General features: G+C 42.2%; 2 protein-coding genes across 2 annotated transcripts in view; both read left to right on the top strand.

Annotated features, from left to right (window-relative positions):
• The window catches only part of LOC140366860 (uncharacterized), a 195,683-nt gene that overhangs the window by 12,024 nt on the left and 158,099 nt on the right, over positions 1-25,560 (top strand). The window lies entirely within an intron of this gene.
• The window catches only part of LOC140367128 (uncharacterized), a 142,407-nt gene that overhangs the window by 12,038 nt on the left and 104,809 nt on the right, over positions 1-25,560 (top strand). The gene's annotated exons all lie outside the window — the stretch shown is intronic.

Below are 25,560 nucleotides of genomic sequence, written 5' to 3'. Positions count from 1 at the left end.
AACAAGGCAGGAGAAGGGAAAGCAGTTCAGAGGACGCTCTGAACTGATGAAATAAGTAAAACTAAACTCAGCTGGTTTAAAATTTTAGTATTTCAACAAATTTTAAGGGTTTTGTTTGATTGACAACAATCAATTATAAAGAAGGCAAAGGAGGTTAGCACTCTTGCCTCCCAAGAAGGAGATTATGGGTTCGATTCCCGGACCAGACCAACATCACATGATCTCTCTGGGTGGAGTTTGCATGTCCTCCTCGTGTTACCGTGGGTTCTCTCCGAGTTCTCCGGCTTCCTCCCACCGTCCAAAGACATGCATGTGTTAGGTAAAAATTGGTAACTCTAAATTGGCCTTAGTGAATGAATGTGACAGTGAACTGTCTGTAATGTCTATGTCTCTGTGTTAGTCCTGCGACAAGTTGGCCACTGTCCAGGTTGTACCCCGCCTAAGGCCCGAAGTCACTGGGACAGGCTCCGAAGTCACTGGGACAGGCTCCAGTCACCCGCGACCCCGAAAGTGAACAAGCGGTAGAAAATGGATGGATGGATGGGCCAATTTTTTGGGGAACGTGATCACAAACAGGACACTTCCTGTCCCCGACATAGAAGACAACAGTTGTGTTTTTACGGTATCGTGTTTTTTGAGTGCACAGAACAAACCTATGTTTTGTTTTGTTTTATTTTTGGACTTGACGAAAAATATCTTTTTGGACTTAATGCATGACTAGATGAAAGTACAGGACGAAAAGACAGAAGTGTTTTTTTATATTTAGAATCAAAGACAGGCACAGGCCTGGAAGTGACAATATGGGTAAATGAGTGACTACAGATGTTTTTGGACATAGGAGTAGAACGGGCAGTAAGTAAAGTGATAGTAAAAGTTATATCAGTAACTTATTTATTTGTATTATCATGAGGAAACCTCGTATTGCATGTAGACGTAAGTGAGGGAATAAGTTAAATAGTGACGTCTAATGCCGTGCCAAGACATGACTGTGTGTCATTAACAAGGGCAATTGACGCAGAAGTGGGGGGACATGGAGGACACCAAGTCATAAAGATAGCCAGAGATAACAGGGGCTATTGACTGGCAAATAATCTGGAGAGGACTCAGGATGGAGCAGATGTTGTTATCTTTGAGTATCAACGGCAACACCTCAGGGGGGGTTGACGTGATGAGTAATAGGAAAAGTTAACATTAACAGGGAAAGAATTTGACATTCTAAAGTAAATACCTGAAGGATTGTTGAGATTCAATCAAGAATTGAATAGATTTAAATAAGACAATATCATCTAAATTTAGACGCTATAGAAGTTATGAAAACCAGTGATAACAGGACTTAAACATTATAGGACTCAGGACGGAGGCAAGAGATGGTTAGACTACAAGAAAGAGAGAAAGTAAAAGCAGGTTACAAGTGAAGGTAAGAGTAAGTGAAAAGAGAGAAAGAAAAAGCAGGTTTAGAAACTTGGAAATGGGTGTTTCCTCCGTTACAAGAGGAAGACAGAGAGGAAGACAGAGAGGAAGATGCATGCGTTACAGAGAAAAGACAAGAAAGTAGGCAACAAGGGGAAAACAGGTTGATACAAGAGATGTGCCTTATGCACAAGGGGAAGGTTTAGAATCATTTTGATTTTAATACACATTTAGACTTGCTAGAACAAACTAATACACAATGTTTGTAAAGCATCGCATGAGCAGGTGTGAGAGATTGGGTTTGAAACTCACCTGAAGCACATATAGAAGATTAGCACATATTACATTAGATGTGTGACTTTATTCAGGCCACACCAACAGAGGAGATGTGAAATTTGATGTTAATACTCTAAGTTGTGAACTGACCCTTATGGTCAGCTCAACGGGGGAATTATTGAGACAATTATTATTGTTTGATGTATTTTGAATTACACCCACACACATACATACATACATACGCGCGCACACGTGGAGACCAGACATTTAGAGTTTGAAACATTTATAGTTTGAAACATTTAGAGTTTGAAACATTTATAGTTTGAAACATTTAGAGTTTGAAACATTTGGAGTTTGAAACAAATGGTGGTAAAACAGATTTACAAGTTACAGATCGCAGAGGCAGTGTCGGATTACAGACACACAGGGTGGGGGCCCAGCGCCGTGGAAGGGGGGGCTCAGCCAGGGATGTGAACACTGAACTGTGAAAGGTCAAGAGGTGACATTGCGGAGTTGGAGTGACAGACGCAATTCCATCTCTTCCTTGATTACATCCTGGATTAGTGAACGTTGTAAACTATCTGGATTATTGAATTTTGGTTAAATGTAGAAGTTTGAGAAATGGGCAAGGCCATATCTCAAAAAGGAGGGATATGGACTAGTAAACAAATATTCCAAATCAATAATTACTAAAAAAAAATTGTAAACAAGAAAACTGTTTGAAATACACTGAATTGTCGAAAAGACTTTGTTTATCACCGCAGAGAACGTGTTGGAGATGTCGTGTTTACAGAGACGAGCAAGGTGGACGGAGCCACACACCGACCATTGGAGGGACGAGAACATGGGTGCTCTCATGGGAAAGTGAGAGAAATATCTGGACAACACAGCGGCACATCCATAACATCGCAGACGCAGGACTTCGTTTGTATGAGTTTTGTCCAGAGTCTATGGTAGAGTACGATACTCTGCTACGATGAACGGACAGATTCTACAGTACGCAAAGTACTATACTCTGCTACGATGAACGAGAGCCAGAGGCTACGGTGCGCAGAGTACCATACTCTGTGGAAAAGAATCAACAGTTATCGTCATCACAAGTGATGACGATAATATGGGTGCTGAACACCTTTATTATGCACGGGACAATCGGGACAATCGATCAACATACACAGACCTAAAATAAAGGGAAGAAAATAAGTGATCAACATGAAAGGTTATGAAATGTATAATGTGAAATGTATAATGTACAATTGACATGACAGTAGCTGAAGAAACGCAATGGCATATTGTTGCCACTGTTGTTTACACTAACTAAGAGAGTTTTTTATCTGCTACAACATAACTACATGCAATGTTTATGAGATTATGAATTGAGATGGGAAATGTACCAGTTCATATGTGTCATAGGTTTGACCGAAGCGAGCAGCGGAAGGAGGTCTCTTAAGGAACCAAGCGAGGACGTATGGTGGTGTGGGGACACTTGTGGGACGTTGTGCCTATGTATCCCTTTTGTGGCCAGCCATGGTCATAACAAGGGCCAGCATCACCCAGAACCATACCGCAGGGTCAAGGTCGAGAGGTTAGTGGACAGTCTGGTTCCAGTAGCACCTGATACTACGTATTTGATTCTATAGGGTTTCCAGAGAGGTCCCTGACGAGAACTGACTGACCAGAGAGCAGCGGGTTTAAGGGTTTTCCGCTTATACTTCTATATTTCCCATCACACCGCACAAAATTATAGACAAGATAAATTGTCTGTTTGTCAAATTACAGAGATTGACCAATCTGACTCAAAATTTAGGACAGTAATATAGACATGTAGACATGTTGTGGGCCGAGAGAAAAGAAGTGTGTTCAATGTTTGAGAACTGTGCATAAACGTTTTGAGTGTAAAAGTGTCATTTTAACACCAATATGAAAGACATGTTGAAAACTGAAAAGAATAATGTGTTTGGCATATGAGACAGTAGACTAATGCTTTGATAAACAGGAGGGAAATGTGAATATATGATTATATTTCTGTGATGTATTTGATCTGCATAATAGTGATATATTATCTGCATCATTAGTCTAAGAGAAGAACGGGTGTGTGACAAACTGCATTTGTGAAGGGGTCGTAAAGATGGGCCAAAGGATGTTTACCCGAGGGGGGTGACAGCCCAGAGGAGTTTGGGTAATGTTTACCCAAGGCTTGATCTCTACGGAAAAATACCAAGTGCCTTGATGTGAAGCTGACCAATGAGAAATGTGACCCGCCTATTCCAGAATATCTAATAAAACCAACCAGCATGGGAAAAAACAGGGTGAGACGCAGGAGGGTCAGCCAGGCTCCTTACAACGGCCTGGCTGACACAGCCCAGCGTTTTCTCCCAAGCTTGCCATACAAATGTCTGATGTTTCTGTGTCGTTTCATATTCTAAGTTGAATTGTGTTCTCTATGTGTTAAGGAATAGCATCGGTGTATGTCTGATTCCATGACAGGGTCGTAAAGATGGGCCAAATGATGTTTACCCCAGGGGGGGTGACAGCCCAGAGGAGTTTGGGTAATGTTTACCCAAGGCTTGATCTCTAGGAAAAATACCAAGTGCCTTGATGTGAAGCTGACCAATGAGAAATGTGACCCGCCTATTCCAGAATATCTAATAAAACTAACCAGCATGGGAAAAAACAGGGTGAGACGCAGTCCCCGCGTTTTCTCCCAAGCTTGCCATACAAATGTCTGATATTTCTGTGTCGTTTCATATTCTAAGTTGAATTGTGTTCTCAATGTGTTACGGAATAGCATCGGTGTATGTCTAATTCCATGACAGCACGATACCAAAACTGCCAACGAAACACGCTGCAGTTTCGGGTACTCTGTCTACGGTCCCGTCAGAACCTACTCCAGAACTAAGACGGATACAGGATTTGAAGCAACAGGTGTTAGCTCTAACAATATTGGTTTCCAGTCAAAATCACATCTCCAAATTAATACTCGAGCAAACAGTGGCTCAAACAGAACAACCTGCCACCAATGCATGGTCACCACCTGGATTGTCTTCAGACAAAGATGAAGAAAAAAGATTACAACTTCAACAACTACCTGAAGAAAAGAACAAGAAGTGGCGGCTGATCCACGCAAAAAACAAGAAGATAAAAAACTTGAACAAAAGGGGGAAAAATTCCTAAGAACTGAGCTAATAGAAGCTAAAAAAAAAGAAGCAAACACAGCAGAAACTCCACAGCCAAAGAGGAGTGGAACAACAGAAAAAAACGAGATTAGACCCATTTGTGTCAACACCAAATCAATATGTGGCATTCACATAAATGGTGGATGAGCATGGATACGACAACGCTTTCCTGATTGGAGAACTTCAACCATTCCCCATCCACAAAGGCACCAAGGAAGAATATGATGAGTTGTTCAGCGATGAAGAGGCTCCTCCTCTCGTTGCACCTCTCCCAATGACTGCAAATAACCAAGCAGTGTACCAACCATTCACATTGAAAGATCTGGATGGGCTGATGTTAAAACTGCCCAAACTGCCTTCCTCAGAGCATTGACCACAAATACTGCAGGAGAAACTATCTGTTGGGGAGATGTGTCTGCAATTATTGTAAGAGCAACAGATGAGCGTACAGAAGCTAAAGTTTGTTCTGAAATATCCAAGCGGATTCACGCTCCAGTTACAGCATCAACACAACTTGCCACCATAAAGCCTCAGTTAACCCAGGTGCTAAAATAAATGTACCCCACCTGCATTCCCAACACACTGATGTCTCTGGAAATGAAAAATATGAAGACTATTTCATCTACAAACAAGAGCCAAAGCACAGTTCCATGATGCAACTGGAGAACCCGTACAACCAGGTAACGGCAACTAGGGATGCATACCTAAACCCACGTTCAGGTTCAAGTCCGGATTCGAATCCAGAGGTTTGGGTTCAGGTCCGGACCTAATGAGTCCGGCTGAACTCATGCCATTTTTGAATAATGTTATAACAGCATAACACAAGCTACTTGGCTAAATTAAGTTGAAGACACATGAACAAGGACTTAACTGCATACTGAAATAAACTCAATTTATCTGGTTTATTCACTGTTTATTAACAGAAGTTACAACTTACAAATCACAAGCTGCTAGCTAACACACATTCATGTGTTTTACTACAGGAACAACTTCCGAACAAGAGCAAGTTGACTATTGGTATTGGAGCAGCTGTTTCAGCTGATACTATGTTTGTCAAGTGTATTACTGGTTTGACTGGGCTGTTTCCCACACTTGAAGTTTAATGCCTTTAGATACATTTCCACTCTTTAATTTTGCAGATCCATTGGCATCAAAGTCAGGTAAAAACCTTCAAAAACTAGCATAAAAGTCAACTCGAACCACTATAAATCAATATTTTACACTACACACAATACATCATATTAACAGCATTAAACACAAGACCATATTTAACAACTGTAGAATACAAATAATATTACAAAATATAAGCTCCAATTAATGAATCCAGCAATTAAACAATATTACTTTTACTTAGTATTTACTTAGATGTATAAATATGTATCTGGCACATTAACCCACTGAAATAAATGCTACATCACACCACAACATAACAGTTATTTCATTCATATTGTATCGACCCTAGTCTCTAGTGCGCGTGCGCGGTCTCTGGGGCGGAGCTAAGAGCGGGCTCAGGAGACCAGGTAGTTTTTGATGTTCATGTTCCATCACCATGGTTACGGCCAACATTAACCAACTCTGTTCAAGAAATAAAGTGACAACTTGTGAGCACTAAACCAGCATTACTGACCTAAGCGAGAAGTTACAATATTTACACCCAAACCAAAGCACAACCCGCTCCTTTAACAAGCGTCTTAAACTAACGTACGGAGTGGCACAAGCGGCGACGCACGCACGCGGCGACGCACGCGGAGGCTTCAAACGATTCAATTAAGCCAGCGATCTTCCCGAATGTTCGGTCTCTCGCGTCTTTAAACTCATTAAGCCGGCTTCAACTTCTGCCGCGCGGAAGACGCGTGCGTCGCTGATGCTCCGGGCCATTGACAGCGATGTCAGTGTTTACGTCTTTTCTAGCGCGAATTTCGCGATCTATGGAAGGTTTAAGATGGTTTAGATTCTAGAACGTAAAGGGTATAGAATGTGAGTGGTAGATTTTTAATGAGTCCAGAACCGAATCACCGGGGTTTCGGTTTTTTTGGACCTGAACCGAAACGTTTTTACAAGTCCGGATCCGGTCCATCGTAGAGGTACGCATCCCTACCGGCAACATAATCATATTCTTTACTACCCAAATCTGTCCAGGATAATTTGGCTGATGTCGTTGCCCTCTACTCCAAAACCAAAGAAGAGTTTGATGCCCATTGCCAACATCATGTTGCCAAATACCTGAAAGAAAAGAAAGGACGGAATGAGGATATGCAGAAAATGGAAATGGCAACGATCAAACTTCAACTCACAAAGCTCCAAGAAGAGGTGAATGATAAAAAGAAGGAAAATAAGTCTGCCAAGGTAATGACTGTGGCAATAGAAGATAATCCAGTGTCAGACAGTACCCAACAGCTTGCTATGGCGATTAAAATGGTCATGGGGCAAGTACAACCCACTATGGCACAACCACTGGTAGTCCGCCACCGGACCGAAGAACAACACACCTGCCTCATTAATCATCTACAATCAAGAATGTGGACGTAACACATTCCTTCGTGGAAGAGGCCGTGAGGTAAAAGCAGGAAGAGGTAAAAGCAGGAAGAGGACAAAACAGGTTCAGCGTGACTCCTGATGAGTGCTTAAACTGCTTTGGAACTGGACATTGGGTTTGAGACTGCCCTCAAGGGCAAACACAAAGAGGTCCTCACCAAATGGCCTCAAACCAACCTGGCCAATTTCAAAGACAGCAAATGATGAATATGAGTCAACCCATTTCAAGCCAGAATCATCTACCACCACCCTTTCCCCTTGTGGTCTCCCTGGTTATACCGCATCTTTGGGCCCTGGACTGGCATTGTTTCTGTTTTTCACCAAGATTATTGTTATTGCCTGTGTATTGATAATGATTGGATGCTGTGCTGTCTTGGATCACTTATAGAACGCTTGATTGCATCTGCTCTTACTAGACAACCTGCTTATCTTTTGACCCTGATTACACATGCTATTACTCTGCCAAACACGAATCTAACTCTGATAGTGACAAGACTCCTGCACTTTTTCCAGAATCTGACTAATCTGATTACTACATCCCACTATGTGTTTACACCAGTGGTCCCCAAACTTTTTGACTCGAGGGCCACATTGGGTTCTAAAATTTGGCCGAGGGGCCGGGCCAGGAAAATATGGTGTGTTTGTGTGAACTAATGAATTACTATAAATTACACGCAAGATTTGACCTGTAACTTGTAACAAAGCAAACACATGCAAGGCTCAATGTACAAATTGTTTTCCAAATGCATTAAATAATGATTAATTATCTACTGTCTTCTACTGTCCACAAGAGTCTTCTACTGTCCACAAGAGTCTTCTACTGTCCACAAGAGTCTTCAGTGTCAAACACTTGCGCTTCCTGCTTGATTGGCCCCGGTGGCCGTTTGTGTTGAATTTTATTTTCTGCGCACCATAGATTTTCTTGTGCGCGCACTAAGTGCAAGCAGTGCACTATGTGCGAGCAGTGCGCAGCTGCGCAGGAGCGCAGCTTAGAGGGATCAGTGGCCATCTCTTGGGGAAATGTGGGCAATAATGGCGAAAGGTCAAATGAACGGCCAACCACAGTATCGTGAGTTTGAATCCCGACTCCGACTTTTGCTGCATGTCCTCCTTTCTCTCTCATCATACCCCTTCCTTTCTTTCTCATTCCCTCTACTGTCTAATAAAGCCTGTGGATGTGATCAAAAGGTGGAATTGTGGATATTGATCAAATTATTATCATGTCTGTGTCCTATTTATCATGTGTCACAATGATCTTACTGCATATGCCCGTTTTTCCTTGTTTTGATCAAATAAAGACCTCGAGAACGATCCTCTCCTCTCGCAATCTGTTGTAGACTAAACTTCGACAAACGCCAGCGCTGGTCTAGAGTGTAAAGGAACCTTATCCCGGAGGATATTGTGATTCTAATGGACAGTACTGAACCCTTATCAACATAAACCAGTATCGGGACTGAAGCTGACCCTCTGTAATTTTGTATTTTAATTTCTGATTCATTGTGATTACAAGTAAAAACAATCTCTGCACAGAGGAAAAACACTTTTAAATCATACCTAGATTTTCTTTGTTGAATACAAATCAGAGTAAAGCTGGTGTTGGAGGATGGTCTGATTGAGCATTTGTTGGCGTTTGACAAGATTTTTTAAGTCACTGAAATATATAGATATACTATTAATATGTTGATTAGTTTTAGGATATTTGTTTATTTGCGGGTTTCGAGAACAAACTGACTTCTTTCCAGAATGATTGGTTTAACTGGATATAAGTGGGTGACAGCTTTCTTTTGAAGTACAACATATCTAGCAGCTTGAGAGCTCCCTTTTATCATATGTGGACAAAATTGAATAGATAAAGTAGACTGAATAAATTAACAGCTGTCCACAGGGGTGATGTTTTGTCAGGGGCCCAAGTATATATATGCCTACCACTAAAGTAATACATAAATGAACATGTGAAAGTTAATACATTAAAGCTCTTAGTTTATAAAGTATTAAAGAAATGTGTGCATCTCTTATTGCAGTTGTCACATCTCTGAAATTTGGAGGAGCTTGTACATAAACTTCATTTTAATATCAAAGAAGATGTGACTAACTTAACTCCTGATGACGTGGACGCACTATCAAACTTGAAAATCCATTTACATGTGTGAAAACAGAATCAGAAAACCTTTTATTGCCATTGTCAGTGAACAAAAATCAGACTAGGAACTTGCATTGGTGAGTGAATGGTTCACAAAGCCTAAAGTAATTGAAAAAACTCATTTTTATTAAAATATGTTTTAATTCAAAATTTGCAGTGAATATTTAGAAAAATTCAATTGCCAAACCCGGTCCTAATCATTAATTGGAATTATTTTGGATTAGTTAATTCTGTTGTAAATAAAAGCTGCCTTTAAGGCTTTGACCCACACTGACTGGCTTGTTTTGTAATCAAAGCAGACTCGCACCCACAGAACACCTAACCAGTGTTACAATAAGATAAGATATTCCTTTATTGTCCCACATGGGGAAATGTCATTGTTGCAACGCAGGTAGATACAGAGGTAGATACAGAAGAACAGAACAGATAACTTATAGGAAGTTTGAAAAACACAGTTTGGGGTGTGGCCTAGAGTAGGCCTAATTTGGACAAATAAATCAGCAAAATGACATGTAACCATAACAAAATACTGCAACAATGTCAATGAGCACGCAACATTAGCAGGTCATGAGGAAGTACATTAAATATGACAAACACATTTCAAACACAGTGCTTAAGGCAAACTAAACTAAAGCATGATTTAGTTACAAGTTTAGATCACACAGTAAACGTTAAGTCAGTTTAAATGTGAAATGCAGTCATTAAGGACCATCCAGCAGAACAAGAGGATTTGTTACAGTGGACGATTCCACTTCTCCACAGGGGTCAGGTCCTTGGACCCATTTGGTTTCTCTGTGTTCTTTATCAGAGGTGTTGACCCAAAAGGGGGGAAGGGGGTGTGGTGAAGACAAGTGTTGTTGGTGAATGAGGAACATTCTTCCACCCATCCAACATTTTGCTTTGCTTTCTGCAACAATGTCTTGAATGATGATAAGGCCATGTCTATTAAAGGTCTCTTTGGACACAGAGACCATTTTGTTCAGAAAGAGAATCCATTTTTTTTTTAACAGAAATGGAAGATTAAGGTTCAACATTACCGTCATATACAAAAAAGTCTTGAGGCCTTGGGGCGGGAGAAGCCCTGGCCATTCTGATGCTAATCAGGTACTCAGTGATGAGGGAGCTAAAGTCAGCTAACAAACAGGTTTGATAGCCCTTTACAGTTAGGATACAACGGAGAATAATCTCAAGTGAAACTGCAAACACCCTTCATCAGTAGGTTCCGCCTGGTGGGCGGGGCCTACTCAGAGTAGACCAAATATCTGCATTCTCAAACTAGATCCTAAGATTGAGAATGACTCTGGATGAGTCAAAACATCCTGTTTTTCTAAAAAACAGTGTCCAGATGACGAGCTCATTTATTGTAAAACATGAACATTAGCAGGTATTTGATATGAAAACACAAGACTAAGACACACAGACTAAGGCTTTGCAACAGTGTGGACTCTGTGTTTTATTAAGCCGCTTAAGTCTGAAAATGCCTTCTCACAATCAACACAGCTGTAAGGTTTCTCTCCAGTGTGGCGTCTCATGTGTGATATTAAGCTGCTCGAGTGTGAAAATGCCTTCTCACAAACATCACAGCTGATTCTGGTGTGTTTTTTGAGAGCGTCTGCTTTAGAAAAAGTGTTGCCACACTGGTCTCACTCGTAAGGCTTTTCTCCTGTGTGAACTCTCCTGTGTGATATTAAAGGCGGTATGGACGATTTTTTGGAGATTTGAGAACGCAGGCGGAAGTGCGCATGCGCCCTCCCCCGTGCGGACCGATACAACACACACGTGCGTTTGTTTATTTGCGCAACGGAGCGCATCGCATCTCTCGTCTCCCGTAGATTTCTGTCCACTTCTGCGTCAGCTCGAACTGTCTTTCTCCGTCTTCATTTTGCCCCGTACACTGAGGGAACTATATTATGATGGATCCATGCGCTTAGGCACGCGGAAACGTGGGGACGAGTCTGACGCGGCTGCAGGTGAGCGGTAGGTGCGTTTTATGATTGATACGTGGCAGGACAAATGATTTATCCACGCCACGAGGAAATATGATAAAAAATTTGCTGAAAAAAATCGTCCATACCACCTTTAAGTGGCTTGACTGGGAAAATGCCTTCTCACAAACATCACAGCACAGGTTTATCTCCTGTGTGGATTCTGGTGTGTTTCTTGAGAGCACCTGCTGTAGAAAACTGTTTCCACACTGGTCACACTCGTATGGCTTTTCTTCTGTGTGAGTTCTGTAGTGTGTCTTTAGTGCAGAAGCAGCGCGCAATGTCCTTCTACACTGGTCACAGGTGAAACCCATTCTTCTGATGGACTTTTAGATCTGCCATGAACACAAAAAAAGAAGACAAAGTGATTATAGTCTTAAATAAAGAACTTATACTTTTGCTGTAGAAAAAGCTTCAGTTGTAGTCATCTGGACTCAGTTAGAAAAATTAGACGTTTCGACTCTCATCCAAGAGTCATTGTCAATAAGAGAATTTAGGTCGAGAACTCCGATATTTGTACTATTCTGTGGTAAGTCCAGCCAATTGGGCGGAGCCTTCCTGAAGTGGAAAGAGAATCAATGAACATACAGTGAAAAAATTAAATGTGTTTGTGTAAATGTGTGTAAAGTTGGAGAGTCATGTTTGATCCTTTGTATTTTATAATCTGAGTACTTTTTTTTCCCCAAAGGATTTTTTGGCCTGTGGGCTTTGACAGAACAATGCAGCGTGAAATGGGAATGAGACTGGGGAACGACATGCAGCAAACAGGTGAAAGCTGGACTCAAACTCATGAGGCCGCAGCCCGCTCCACACGGCAGGCATCTCTCAATGCTAGGGGTTTGAGAGATTCGACTAAAACAAAAGCATATAGTTTTCTTCTTCAAGAGACACACAACAAAAACACTGATGAAAAATGTTGGGGAGACAAAATATTTTAGTCATGACACAAATTGATCAGCAGGGGTTGCAATGATCCTACACAACATTCCTGGGAAAGTAATTGGCTCTAAAAATGGTAGTTTGGGTCAGTTCACTAAAAGGGCAACAGTTCACAACAGAGATAACTTCTAAACAGTCTTGTGACAGGCAAGTGACTAGTGTCTGAACAAGCAAACCGAAACAGGAACATTCAGCAAAAACATTTAGTATATTTAAAGATCACATATCATGCCATTTGTCCTGTTTCGTAGTCTACCCTTAGGGTATATTTGACAATAAGTGTTGTGCAACGCCCATAACATAACAGTTATGAAATATCACCCATATCTTGGACCCGCTCAAAAAACCCGGAAATGCAGATGGCTTAGTTTGAGATTTGCCCCCACCCTCGCCAAGAGCAATCTGCCTCCCCCCCACCCCGTGACGTAGTCTCAGCGTGGAGATGGTGGGAGTGTAAACAGAGGCCGGTACACAGTGCATGACATACCGGCACACGGGAATGCCAAGTTATCAAAGAATAAAAGCAAATATAGCCGCAAGCTGCTGTAGGGGAATGGAGATGGACATTCCACGGCCAGATAACAGAAAATCTCTCTTTGAACATTGGGGGTTTTTCGTTCTCCCTCACCAAAGGGAGCTGCTGTGACTTTTTGTGATAACGGATCTTCTCCCCACAGTCTTACAGGAGGACGCCCCGATGAAAACTATGTTTTATGTGATTATGCCATGAATGTTTGTCCGAATCAACTCCCTACACCGCATGTTTCACCTTGTGTTACGTATTTTTCCACTGTTTAAGGTTTTATATTCCCAATGCTTTAACTCTAGTGCCCATCACAGGTGAAAGAAGATGTAAAATGTGTCTACCTCAAGAAATAATGTGCACAAACTGCCAAAAGTGTTTAACGTGTAAATGTTAAAACAGGGTTCAATGTTTTTGCCATTTTACATTACTCCAGTTTTATTTTCTCGGCCAGGAAATTTTCGCTGTAGCGCCCGCCCCTTTCGCTCCCAGCATGCCCTGCGGGCCAGGTATCAAAAGGACGCTCCAGGCTGTGTTCAAGCCTTTGTCTTTTTCTCTTGGAAGCCGTCTCCACGGACGAGCCTTTCACTTTTCCTTTGTCTCAACAAAATCCGTCCGTCACGTGGTCGACAAGGCCATGCCAGCCCTGGACTCTGAAACCACCTGAAACCACCTGGAACTACCTGGAACTACCTGGAACTAAGCTTAAGCGCTAAACCGGACAGAGACTTTCTTTGCTACTTCGTTTCTTTTTCTTTTTGAAGTAATCTACGTCGTTTACGTGGATCAGCGCTACGTCCTCATCTGAGTAAAGGCCGCGTGAGGAGCTAACACGCTGCTAAAGCGTTCTACCGCTAAGGAACTCCCGGACATCGCCTCCGTTGCCGCCGCTGCTTCAAGGACGTCGCAGCACACCGCTCCACGCGACCCCTCGCTCCCCGGCCGCCGCCCGCTTCACGAACCTTCGCCGCCCGCTTCACGAACCTTCGCCGCCCGCTTCACGAACCTTCGCTGCCACACCGCTCCACGCGACGCCTCGCTAAGGACCTCGTCCGCGGACAAGGACCAGTCGGACCGAGTCTCTACAGAACCGTAAGCCGAGTTCAGTGTGCGGTCCCTTTTGTGGGGTGATTTGGGTAGAGCTCAGCTGTTCCTCCTCCCTTTAGCGTCTCACTTTCCCTCTTTTTGATATAGATTAGCATAGACACGTTTGGTTATCAAAGGCAAAACCCTGGTTTAACATTATCTGCATGAAATCTGCTATTAAATCTGATATAACATCACCTGTGATTTACCTGTGCGCATTTCTGCTCCGGTGTTTTTGATTACCCTTTTGATAAATAAACTACACGAAAGAGTTATTGACTATTGTTTGTTTGAATAGACTATGTGTAAGTCCCTGAATCGTGAAACACCCTTCAGACCTTTTTAACGAGCGCGATTAAGGACCGTATCTTAGCTCTTTGGGTTTAACCCTGGTGCCCCGTCTTGTCTCGTTTCTGCTAAGAAATCTCCCTTAATCATAAACTGAATACATGTAGTTTGAGACCCTACACTGCTATGTTCGGCCCTCACCACACCGCATGAGGAGGGGGCTTAAACGCACCCCAATTTTCATTATATTACACATACTACTGAATCCGTGGCGCTGTCTTCTCCCCTTTGTTTTACATTAAGGGAAAAGTTTGTGGATCCGTCACACAAAGTCCGTGGCTCTTAGAATAAAAATGTTGATAACTTTTGATGGCCCACCCCTAAAGATGAATCCCACCAAATTTCAGGTTAATGACCAAGGAGGAGTTCTTGGTATAAAGTATATAGTGTATATAAAGTATAAAGTGTCAGCATGTTCACATTTCACTCCCACCGTCCAAAGACATGCATGCAACTCTAAATTGGCCCTATTGAAAGAATGTGAGTTAATGTTTGCAGGAGATCATCACCAGTCTGACTTCATCTACATGCTGCCTCGATGTGTTACTCACCAGATTTCTAAAGTCTGTGCTGAACAGTTTACTTGCACCACTCACTCACATAGTTAACATGTCGCTTCAATCTGGAACATTCCCAATGTCTTTGAAAACTGCGGTCATAGAGCCTCTCCTGAAGAAGGGCAGTCTTGATGCCGCAGTACTGAGTAATTACCGGCCCATCTCTAATCTGCCATTTAGGGGCAAAGTCCTTGAAAAGGTTATTTACCAACAGCTAACAGATTTCCTCTTAACAAACAACTCATTTGATGTTTTTCAGTCAGGTTTTAGACCTCATCCCAGCACTGAGATTGCTCTTGTCAAGGTGACAAATGACATCCGCAAGAACACTGATACGGGCAAAGCCTCAGTCTTAATTCTATTAGATCTGAGTGCTGCTTTTGACACTGTCGATCATGGGATCCTCTTACAGAGACTAGAGGACTGGGTGGGCATCACTGGCACTGCCCTAAACTGGTTAAAGTCCTATCTGGAAGACAGGAACTACTTTGTTGAAATTGGTAGCCGTGTCTCAGACCACATGACCCTGACCTGTAGTGTGCCCCAAGGGTCAGTCCTGGGTCCCCTTCTGTTCAACCTCTACATGCTGCCGTTTTGTCAGTTGATACACAGTGAAAATGTATCCTATCACAATGATGCAGACGAGTCAGATCTATGTTTCACTGTCGGCACGTGAATATGGACCAGTGGATTCACTCTGTCACTGCATCCAACAGATCAGTGTGTGGATGCAAAACAACTTTCTCCAGCTGAACTCAGAAAAGACTGAAATAATTGTTTTTGGCCACAGAAACAAAGAGAAAGTGTTAGTGGTCACCTCCAGAGTCTCGCTCTAAAACCTACAAATCAAGTTAGAAATCTGGGGGTAATAATGGACTCAGACTTGAACATTAACAGCCACATCACATCAATAACATCAGCAGCTTTTTACCTGATCTGAAAAAGTTGCGAAAATCAAAAGTATATTGACTGATCCAGATTTGGAGAGACTTATCCATGCGTTTGTCTTCAGTAGATTAGACTACTGTAACGGCCTGCTCACTGATCTCTCCAAACGAGCTGTAAAACAGCTGCAGTACATCCAGAATGCTGCTGCTCGGGTCCTGACTAGAACCAGGAAGTACCATCACATTAGTCCTGTTCTCAGGTCTCTGTACTGCCCCCTGTGGCTCAGAGAATAGACTTTAAAGCAGCTTTGCTTGTGTGCAAGTCTCTCCATGGCCTAGCACCAAAGTACATCTTGGGCATGTTAGTGCCATATGAACCATCTCGGACTCTGAGGACCTCAGGGACCGGCCTCCTGCTGGTGCCCAGAGTCAGGACTAAACATGGACCGACCTCCTGCTGGTGCCAGAGTCAGGACTAAACATGGACCGACCTCCTGCTGGTGCCAGAGTCAGGACTAAACATGGACCGGCCTCCTGCTGGTGCCAGAGTCAGGACTAAACATGGACCGGCCTCCTGCTGGTGCCAGAGTCAGGACTAAACATGGACCGGCCTCCTGCTGGTGCCAGAGTCAGGACTAAACATGGACCGGCCTCCTGCTGGTGCCAGAGTCAGGACTAAACATGGACCGGCCTCCTGCTGGTGCCAGAGTCAGGACTAAACATGGGGAATCTGCGTTTCAGTTTTCTTCCTGAAAATGTGAGACAGGTTCTACTCCATCAATGTTCAAGTCTAAGCTAAAAACAGTTTTGTTTAGCTGTGCATATGACTGAAAGGATTTTTCTTTGCACTTCTCTTTCATGACTTAAATTGTTTTTAATTAGTTAATTTTATTGTATTTCTGTTTCTGTAATTTCTTTGTGATTTTAATGCATTTTTCCTGTTGTGTGAAGCACTTTGAATTGCCTTGTGTATGAAATGTGCTCTACAAATAAACTTGCCTTGCCTTTTCTGTAATATCTATGTCTCTGTGTTGGCCCTGCGACGAGTTGGCCACTGTCCAGGGTGTACCCCGCTGAGGCCCAAAGTCACTGGGATAGGCACCAGTCACCCGCGACCCCGAAAGGGAACAAGCGGTAGAAAATTAATTAATTAACTTGTTTTGGGATCGTCCCTCTCACTACCGTGTGGATGGCCTGCACCCGAATAGACTTGGAAGCCGTCTACTCACAAACAACATGCTCTACGCTGTCCACTACTTTCTTCACGCCCCTCACAACCTCGTCTTCTTCAGACCATTCAACATACAACTGTCTACACACTAATGCCCCACTAGGCCACTGCCTTTTATGCTTTCAAAGTTAAAAAATATTAAATAAAAACAATTACCTACCTACCGACCCACTTGAAAAATGTTGGTTGAGTTACAGCAAACATACAATTAATTTGGGGCAGCCTCACAAAAGACACAAATAAACAAATAAATAAGCATATAAAATGAGGACATGAGGATCAATTTCCTCCAAATCACTTTTAGTTAATTAATTAATTAGTGACTATAACATAGATCTTCTAGCTCTAACTGAAACTTAATGATTATGTCAGACTGAATGAGAACACCCCACCTTCCCATGTTAACCCTACCCACCCATGTTAACCCTACCCACCCATGTTAACCCCACCCACCTATGTTAACCCCACCCACCCATGTTAACCCCACCCATCCATGTTATATATGTTTTTCTCTTATATCTCGCCGACTCACCGACCATTTTTTCAAGAAAAGTGCTGTGTTAAATAATTTTGTATGCCTGGAACTCGCTAGAAATAGTTTAAAGCCGTAAATGTCGCGAAAACCGTCGAGAAATGAAACTTGACACGAATGGAGAACGTCTCATTGACTGTCGAAGCCCGACCCCTGGCGGTCACTGCAGGTCACTGGCAGAATAAAAAATGGCGACACATGGGTGTTCAGTGCGGTTCAGTGTGTGCGGTCGGTTCAGAATTTACCTACCTAGCTACCCACTTGAAAAATGTTGGGTCGGGTTACAGCAAACATACAATTTAATTGAGGCAGCCTTAGTATTAGCCTGGAATAAAATAGATATTGCTGGAGAGTTTAATATCCACGTGAACGTGAGTGATGACTCTCAGTAATGCCTTCAGCGCCTTGTTAGACGGCATTGGTTTCACTCAGAATGTAAATAAAGCCTCACAGTCATAGCAGACTCTGGATCTTGTCCTAACGTATGGAATATAGCAGGGGTGTCAAACTCATTTGGGCCGCGGGCCGAATTTCGACGCTCAGGCTGGGTCGCGGGCCGATCAAAACGTAAAACATATACCTATTAAAAATATAAGAAATAAATAGCTTTATATATAGCCTACGCTGTTTCGAAGCAATTACTGGATCAATTTTTTAAAAAATCACAAAACGTTTGTTCTCATAAACTGAAATGTATTTAGAAAAACAAGTGTAATTTCACCAATACTGTGCTTCAGTTTATGTGCCTTACAACTTCAGAGTTGATCTACAGTTCTACACAGAGATAAACATTTGACTTTATAACAAAATAAACTTCTCAAGATCTAAAAAAACTTTTAAATGTACTAACTAACATTTCCAAGTCTGTGTAGTTATCTGTACACCTGAACTGAGACACCACTAAACTTCTGCTCAAAAGTGCATAAAGTGCACTTCCCCCTCGGCAGCTCACACAGCAGTGCAGCAGAGCCCCGTGGGGGAGTGTGGGACGCGTAGTTTTAGCGATAAAAACGGTTACGGATGTAACTACGGTTCTATGAATTGATTTTAAAATATATATATTATATATATCTGAATGAGGAAACTGCATTTGACAGACACATTAATCCGTGTACTACTAAGCTGTTTTTTCAACGCACAACGGCGGAAGGAGGAAAATATATTGATTTGGTCGAGGATATAATTATAATGCCTTTCTCAAGACGAACATTTCAAGAAAAGTTAGACATTGTAAGGGGAGAATGGCTCGGAGAACTCGGGGACATCGTCATGGGAAATGCACGGAGAACAACGTGGAGAATGAGCGGACAACGCGCGGAGAGTGGAGCTGAGAACACATGGACATCGGCACGGAGAAGGTGAGGGAAGGTGAGGCAACGCCTGTTCAAACTGCGTTTCTGTCTAAATGTACAGTGTCGAGAGCCATGGCATCATAATGATGGTAATATGATGGTAATAAGAGGTCGATTCATTCGGGTGGGACTGTGTATGACCTCACTAAAGGCCCAGGCCCCAGACCCACGGCCCGCCACTGCAAACTGTTATTCCACTCATCTACTGCACCTTCTTTAACCTTATCTAGGTCTTTGCAACATGCTTCTGCAAATTCATCCCATTTAGCGCGATTAAATTCTGTCACATCCGTTGAGAAAAGAAAAAAAATAGAAACAATCTCTGCACAGAGGGAAAAGACAATTTAAATTATGCCTAGATTTTATTTGTTTAATACAAATCCACCAATACAAATCCTCCACCATCGTCTTCAATGAGAGGCACATTAAGAGTGTTCTGAAAAAAAGTATTCTATAAATTTTCTGTTCTCTCACTTCTGTACCTACTTGTGCGTTGTAACACTGAAATTTCCCCACTGTGTGGACTAATAAAGCTTTATCTTATCTTATCTTATCTACATTAGCTATTTTTGTTTAAGCACAAATAAAGCAAAAGCATGTACAATACACACTTTTCTAGTTGGTAGCACATAGTTGAGGCCACCAACCCCATGAGAGCACCAACCCCATGAGTTCGCAAAATCCTTCATCTTTCACAATTGTAAATGGCTGCAAATCTTTGACGGGGTTCACAACAGCTTGATCTAATTGTGACTTTGTGCCTGCTGGTGAGGATGATCCAATACAAGCACATTTAATTTCACAAAAACATGACATGGGGTATTAAAACTGATTTATAATCAACCTTGAGAGTTGCTTGGTGCATTCTCAGGTACTTCAACGAAATGTAAAGCTCTATAATGCCTAAGCATTGCAGAGGTGTTATGATTATATTATATTATGATCTTACATCTCACCTGAAAAACAAAAAAATACATTATATAACATTAATATTAACAATAATAAGAATAATACAAACCTTGTTGTTTGCAGCCATCTCAAAATGCTCCTAGACAGAAGATGCTTTTTATTTTTACCCTTTTGGGAGCCATCCTAACTCCTAAGGCTTGTCTCATCTAAACAAACCTGAAACACAAACTGTGAAATACCCTCAAATACAAACCTGTGTTATCTGAAATACAAACTATGAAATAACCCTCAAATAAAAACCTGTGTTATCTGACTAACTAACTTGAAATAAACATGAAATACTAAACTGAACTGTAATTCCACTATCTGACACTGACTGACTTGCAAAACTAACAACCTACGACAACTCCCCGCTAGGCATTGCACGCTTTTATTTGAAAGTGACACGTATCCTGAACCAGTCACATGATCAGAAACAAAAGTGAAGCCTCGCTTTTACTGGTCACGTGTTTTTTTAACAAACTGACGCAAGCCTTGACGCAGGGCATCATTTGACACGCCCCTTATAAGGCTGTGGGAGAGGTCAAGGAGTCCAGAGTCCATGGAGATGGCGCGCTGCTGGTTATGTACAAAGACGCGGCTCAGCAAAGGAAAGCGATTGGGATTAAAAGTCTGGATGGAAAGAGCATTCTTGTTTCAGACGCTGAAAGAAACACAGCCAGAGGAGTTATCCCAGGCGTCCCTACGATGGTGACTCTGGATGAAGTAAAGAAGAATTCAACTGGAGCTAAGGTAGTGGATGCTAGGCAGTTGAAAACAACCCGGTTTGGAGAAAGATGTGACAGCCTGTCGGTAATGAAAAAACTAAGAGGGAAATGCCTGCCTACTAAGGTGTTCCTTGGATACATGAGCTATGACATAAGGCCATATGTTCCGGCCCTGCGTTGCTTCAAGTGCCAGCACTTTGGACATATAGCAGCGGTCTACAGAGGGAAGCAAAGATGTGGTAAATGTGCAGGAGATCACAAGTATGGGAAATATGACGACCAAGCTAAACTGAAGTGCTGTAACTGTGGGGAAGAACATTGCTCTGCCTACGGGGGGCAAAAGGGCTGCTGAGGTGCAGAAAATTAGGGATGAAGTGAGGGAAGCCAGCGCTGCTCCCAAGTGTGAAGGTTCCAAGTGTGAAGGTTCCAAGTATGAAGGTTCCAAGTGTGAAGGTTCCAAGTGTGAAGGTTCCAAGTGTGGAGGTTCCAAGTGTGAAGGTTCCAAGTGTGAACGTTCCAAGTTCGAAGGTTCCAAGTGTGGAGGTTCCAAGTATGAAGGTTCCAAGTGTGAAGGCTCCAAGTATGAAGGCTCCAAGTGTGGAGGCTCCAGAATTAATGAGAATACCTTGGTTGTGGACAGAGAGGATGTTGTACTCTTTATGGTGGATGTTATAAACTGAGCTGCTCAAACTCAAAAGAACTGAGAGGATCAGGATCAGCGCTAAAGCTGAAGATTCCTTGGAACCAAAGAACTTGGATGGGCAGAAATAGAAAACAGGCTAAAGGCGCTAAATGGGAATCAGTGTGATCAGATTAAAGAAATTGAGGTAGGGGCGTCGCTGGTCCCCTGTTCTCGCCCAATCCAGTAGATGCACGGCTGCCAAGCAACGACAACATTGGAAGTATCAAAGCCTAAAGAATGAAGCCTAAAGAATAAAGCTCGACGGCGGAAGCACCAAACATCAAAGAAGGAGAGGAAGATGAAGAAGAGTCAGCTCTGGAATAAAGCCGGTCGGAATCTGAAGAATAAAGTCTAACGAAAAGAATAAAGTCTAAAGAATAAAGTCTGGCGGTAATGTAACGCGTCAAACAGGCTAAAGGCGCTAAATGGGAGTCGGAGTGATGGGGGTCTGCTTTTGGGGAGTCAGAGTGATCAGAGTGACGAGATGGGGGTGGGGGTGGTCTCCTGCCCTCGCCCAGTCTCGTAGACGCACGGCTACCAAGCAGCGACATCAGTGGAAATATTAAAGCCTATAGAATGAAGCCTAAAGAATAAAGCTGTACGGTGGAAGCACTGAACGTCAAAGAAGGAGAGGAAGATGAAGAAGAGTCTCCCTGGAATAAAGCCGGTTGTTGTCTGAAACAACAACAACTATTCTAGTCACAAAGACATATCATGACCTCATGGGCTTTGTAACACCAAAGCAATGGAAGGAGTTCTTTTACGGACTACGACAGTCTGAGGACTACGAAAAGTCTGAGGAATAAAGTCTGGCGGTAATGCAACAATTGGATGCCAACCGCCATAAAACAACAACAACAACAACAACAACAACGCGTCACTTGGATACCAACCGCCATAAAACAACACGTCCCCTTTTACTCAGTACAAGCCTCGAAGCCTCGGCTTCAAATGACTAATCACTACTCAACACAGCCGAAGGTAAGTGGAGAATGACATTATATTTGTACAGGAATGTGTTTCATTCACTTATATCCAGCGTTTAGGCCAACGTTTTAACTTGTTTGTGACGTTAGCTAGTCGGCTAACGCTACAAACCTAAAACAACAACGCAAATGAAATGAAAATTCTTTTTATGGATGTGAAGTGAATTACTGAGAGTGTGTTTCTACTATTATTTTACACTTTTATTGCCGCTTATGAAAGATATACGTGTTTCAACCGTTGTCCCGCAGCAATAAACTACCAAGAAGTAGTAATACGGATTAGTAATGAAAGTAAAAGTAAATAAAATGTAATCAAAGAGGAGAGAAGAGTTGTAGTTGAGTTGATTGTCTCCAGAGGTTCAGTTCCAGGTTGTTTTTCACTCCTTTCTTTCATGTGCTTCAGAGATGAAAAGAAAAAGCATAGCTCCTTATGAAATACACTGAAAAGTAACCAAAAAAAAGTCATACCCCCAGCATTAAGAGATGAACTGTTGAATTAAAATAATAAATCATGAGATAGAATAAAATAAACAGAGATAAACCAAAGTGAAAGTAGCTTCACTTCTTTACATTTGATTCAACTCTCATATTAAAAGTAATTTTTTTGAGTAGTTTTATTTATATAATTTTTTAAAGTCGTGCAAATATCAAATAAATAAAACTATTGCCCTTTATTTATATCATTTGATAATGAGTCATCGTTAATTACATCCCCAATTGTTCTTTTTACATCTTGACAAAAAAAGTCACGTTTTAGAAGGTTTGAGTCAAATTTCCATTCTTTCTTTGATATGGATCAACAGGAGAAAAAGTGGGTGGAGCTTGTGAACAATATTGACAGCTTATGAACACAATGAATAGTTTATGCTCGCCACATTTAAAGGCGAGTTTATTTGTAGAGCGCATTTCATACACAAGGCAATTCAAAGTGCTTCACAGCAGGAAAATATGCATTCAAATCACAACGAAATGACAGCAAACATGAAACAGCTTAAGAAATAAAAGAGAAGAGTGCAAAGAAAAATGCTTTCAGTCCTGACTCTGGCACCAGCAGGAGGCCGGTCCATGTTTAGTCCTGACTCTAGCACCAGCAGGAGGCCGGTCCATGTTTAGTCCTGATCTTGGCACCAGCAGGAGGCCGTTACAGTCTAATCAGTTTAGGGCAGTGCCAGTGATGCCCACCTGGTCCTCTAGTTTCTTAAGAGGGTCTCATGATCAACAGTGTCAAAAGCAGCACTCAGATCTAACAGAATTAAGACTGAGGCTTTGCCCTTGTCAGTGTTCAGGAGGATGTAATTTGTCCCCATGACAACAGCAGTATCAGTGGTGTGATTAGGTCTAAAACCTGATTGAAAAACATCAAACTAAATAATGTGCAATGACTGAAGCCATTGCGAGTGTCTGCGTTCTTGCGTAAAAGTACAACATGTGTGTAAGAAGTACTGGTAGTACTACTTAAGATAAAAAGTCCGATTTAATTGACAACAAATTACATCAAAGCCGCGCTAGCGGCGATGATGGCTCGCCACCCGCGCGACCACCTTCCTGCCCGTCTGTTTTCTGCTGCGTTTTGCGGCATACTAAATGACACTCAGTAATTCACAGTTGATGATTGCGTAGTTAGCGATTCAAATAGTTGTTTGTCCTGACAAATTGCAAGATCGTGCTGAACGCAGACCTGAGCAGGGAGAAAGGGAGAGAGAGCCTCGGTGACCCGGCTGCACCACCACCTCCTTGTACCTCTGTCACCTAGCAACAGAGCATAAATGTTAGCATTAGCAGGAAATGAAGCCTTTTTTGAGAGCGTGTTATGCAAAGACCGTAAGGAATTTAAATTTTTGGGGGGAATTTTTATTAAATATCAATGTCTCCAGATGCAAAAAGTGTTATTTTGAACTCGATTGGACAAAAAACCTAGGACAAGTACGATTTTGAAAAAAAAAGAGTAAAACGTGGCCACCTCGATTCAACATGGCTGACTTCCTGTTTATCATGCAGCGATGCTGCCAGGTGTGTTTACTCGTCAATGGTAGCTCTATCAGTTGGACTGATTTAAAAGGGAGTTGGACTCCAAAAACACATTACCCTTTGTAGCGAGGTGTTTTTTTATTTTTTTATTTAGTTAATATTGTTGTATTTCTGTTTCTGTAATTTCTTTGTGATTTGAAATTTGAAATGTGCTCTACAAATAAATTTGCCTTGCCTATCACTGTTCCAAGTGTCATGTGCCTTGGCCAAAGATTGAGAGTTTCATGTTTTTTCTTTTTTGCAATACGTAGTGCTTTTTTGACGGCCGTTCATGCAAGCTCCATTTTATTCAAGTTCGGGCCGAGCCGATCGCGTCAATGTCCCCATGTGTGACTTTTCATCGATGTTCAGGGGGTCAAAAATGCCCGAGTTTTGGCATGACCATGAATCATAAGAAATCAGGGAATAACAAAGACTCCTCGCATTCCATTGAATGAACGTTCCATTCCATGGCTCGAGACAATTATTAATTAGGAGTGATTTGTTGTATAAGGATCTGACATTTAGCACAGCAAGTTTCAGACTAGTTTCAGTGGGACTAGGCCTTAACTTTTCACAGGGAATATGAATAATATTTCTCAGATTAGGCAGCCTGAGTCGCATTTAGTTTTCCCATCTGTGTGATGTGACCCGGACAGGGCCCCGGGTTGGTTTGATTTTTAATATGAAAATAAGTCCCGGCAACGCTGAGACCCAGTGCATCCTTTCTGTGGAAGAAACCAGGTGGTCCCATATGATGCAAAATAGACTTTTCAGACCTTTTAACCTTCTTACAGTGCTATTTGTACGTTACATATGTTCGCAAAGTGTTTTGTGATTGATTCCTGCTTTAGCTTAAGAACAACATCCCTCCCTTTCCTCGGATGTGCAGACGGACGGGGACTACCCACATACACACCTCATCCCGTGACAAACTTCCCTGTTTCAGCCCCTCCTCCAGGAAGCACTCTGTTCCTGTAACACTCCCCCTTCCTTGCGCCTCTGCGCCGAGAGGGAAAGGGAGGGGGTGTTTATTTGCTTGTGGAGGACACAGCACGTGGAAGGTGTTTGGAGTTTATTTCACCTGTTTTTGTTAGACCACGACATTTCACTAAAATCGTAGACGAAAAGCAAATTATTCCCAGGATCAGCGGAAGCAGACAAGGAGAGGAGGCGGGGAGAGGAGGCGGGGAGAGAGTTCCATGTTTGTGAACGGGTCCAAGATATGGATGATA

Source organism: Eucyclogobius newberryi, unplaced genomic scaffold, assembly GCF_026437365.1.
Source record: "Eucyclogobius newberryi isolate DKJ021-1_F unplaced genomic scaffold, fEucNew1.0.hap1 SCAF_2, whole genome shotgun sequence".
NCBI lineage: Eukaryota > Metazoa > Chordata > Actinopteri > Gobiiformes > Gobiidae > Eucyclogobius > Eucyclogobius newberryi.
This window is presented reverse-complemented; position numbering and strand designations above follow the sequence as displayed.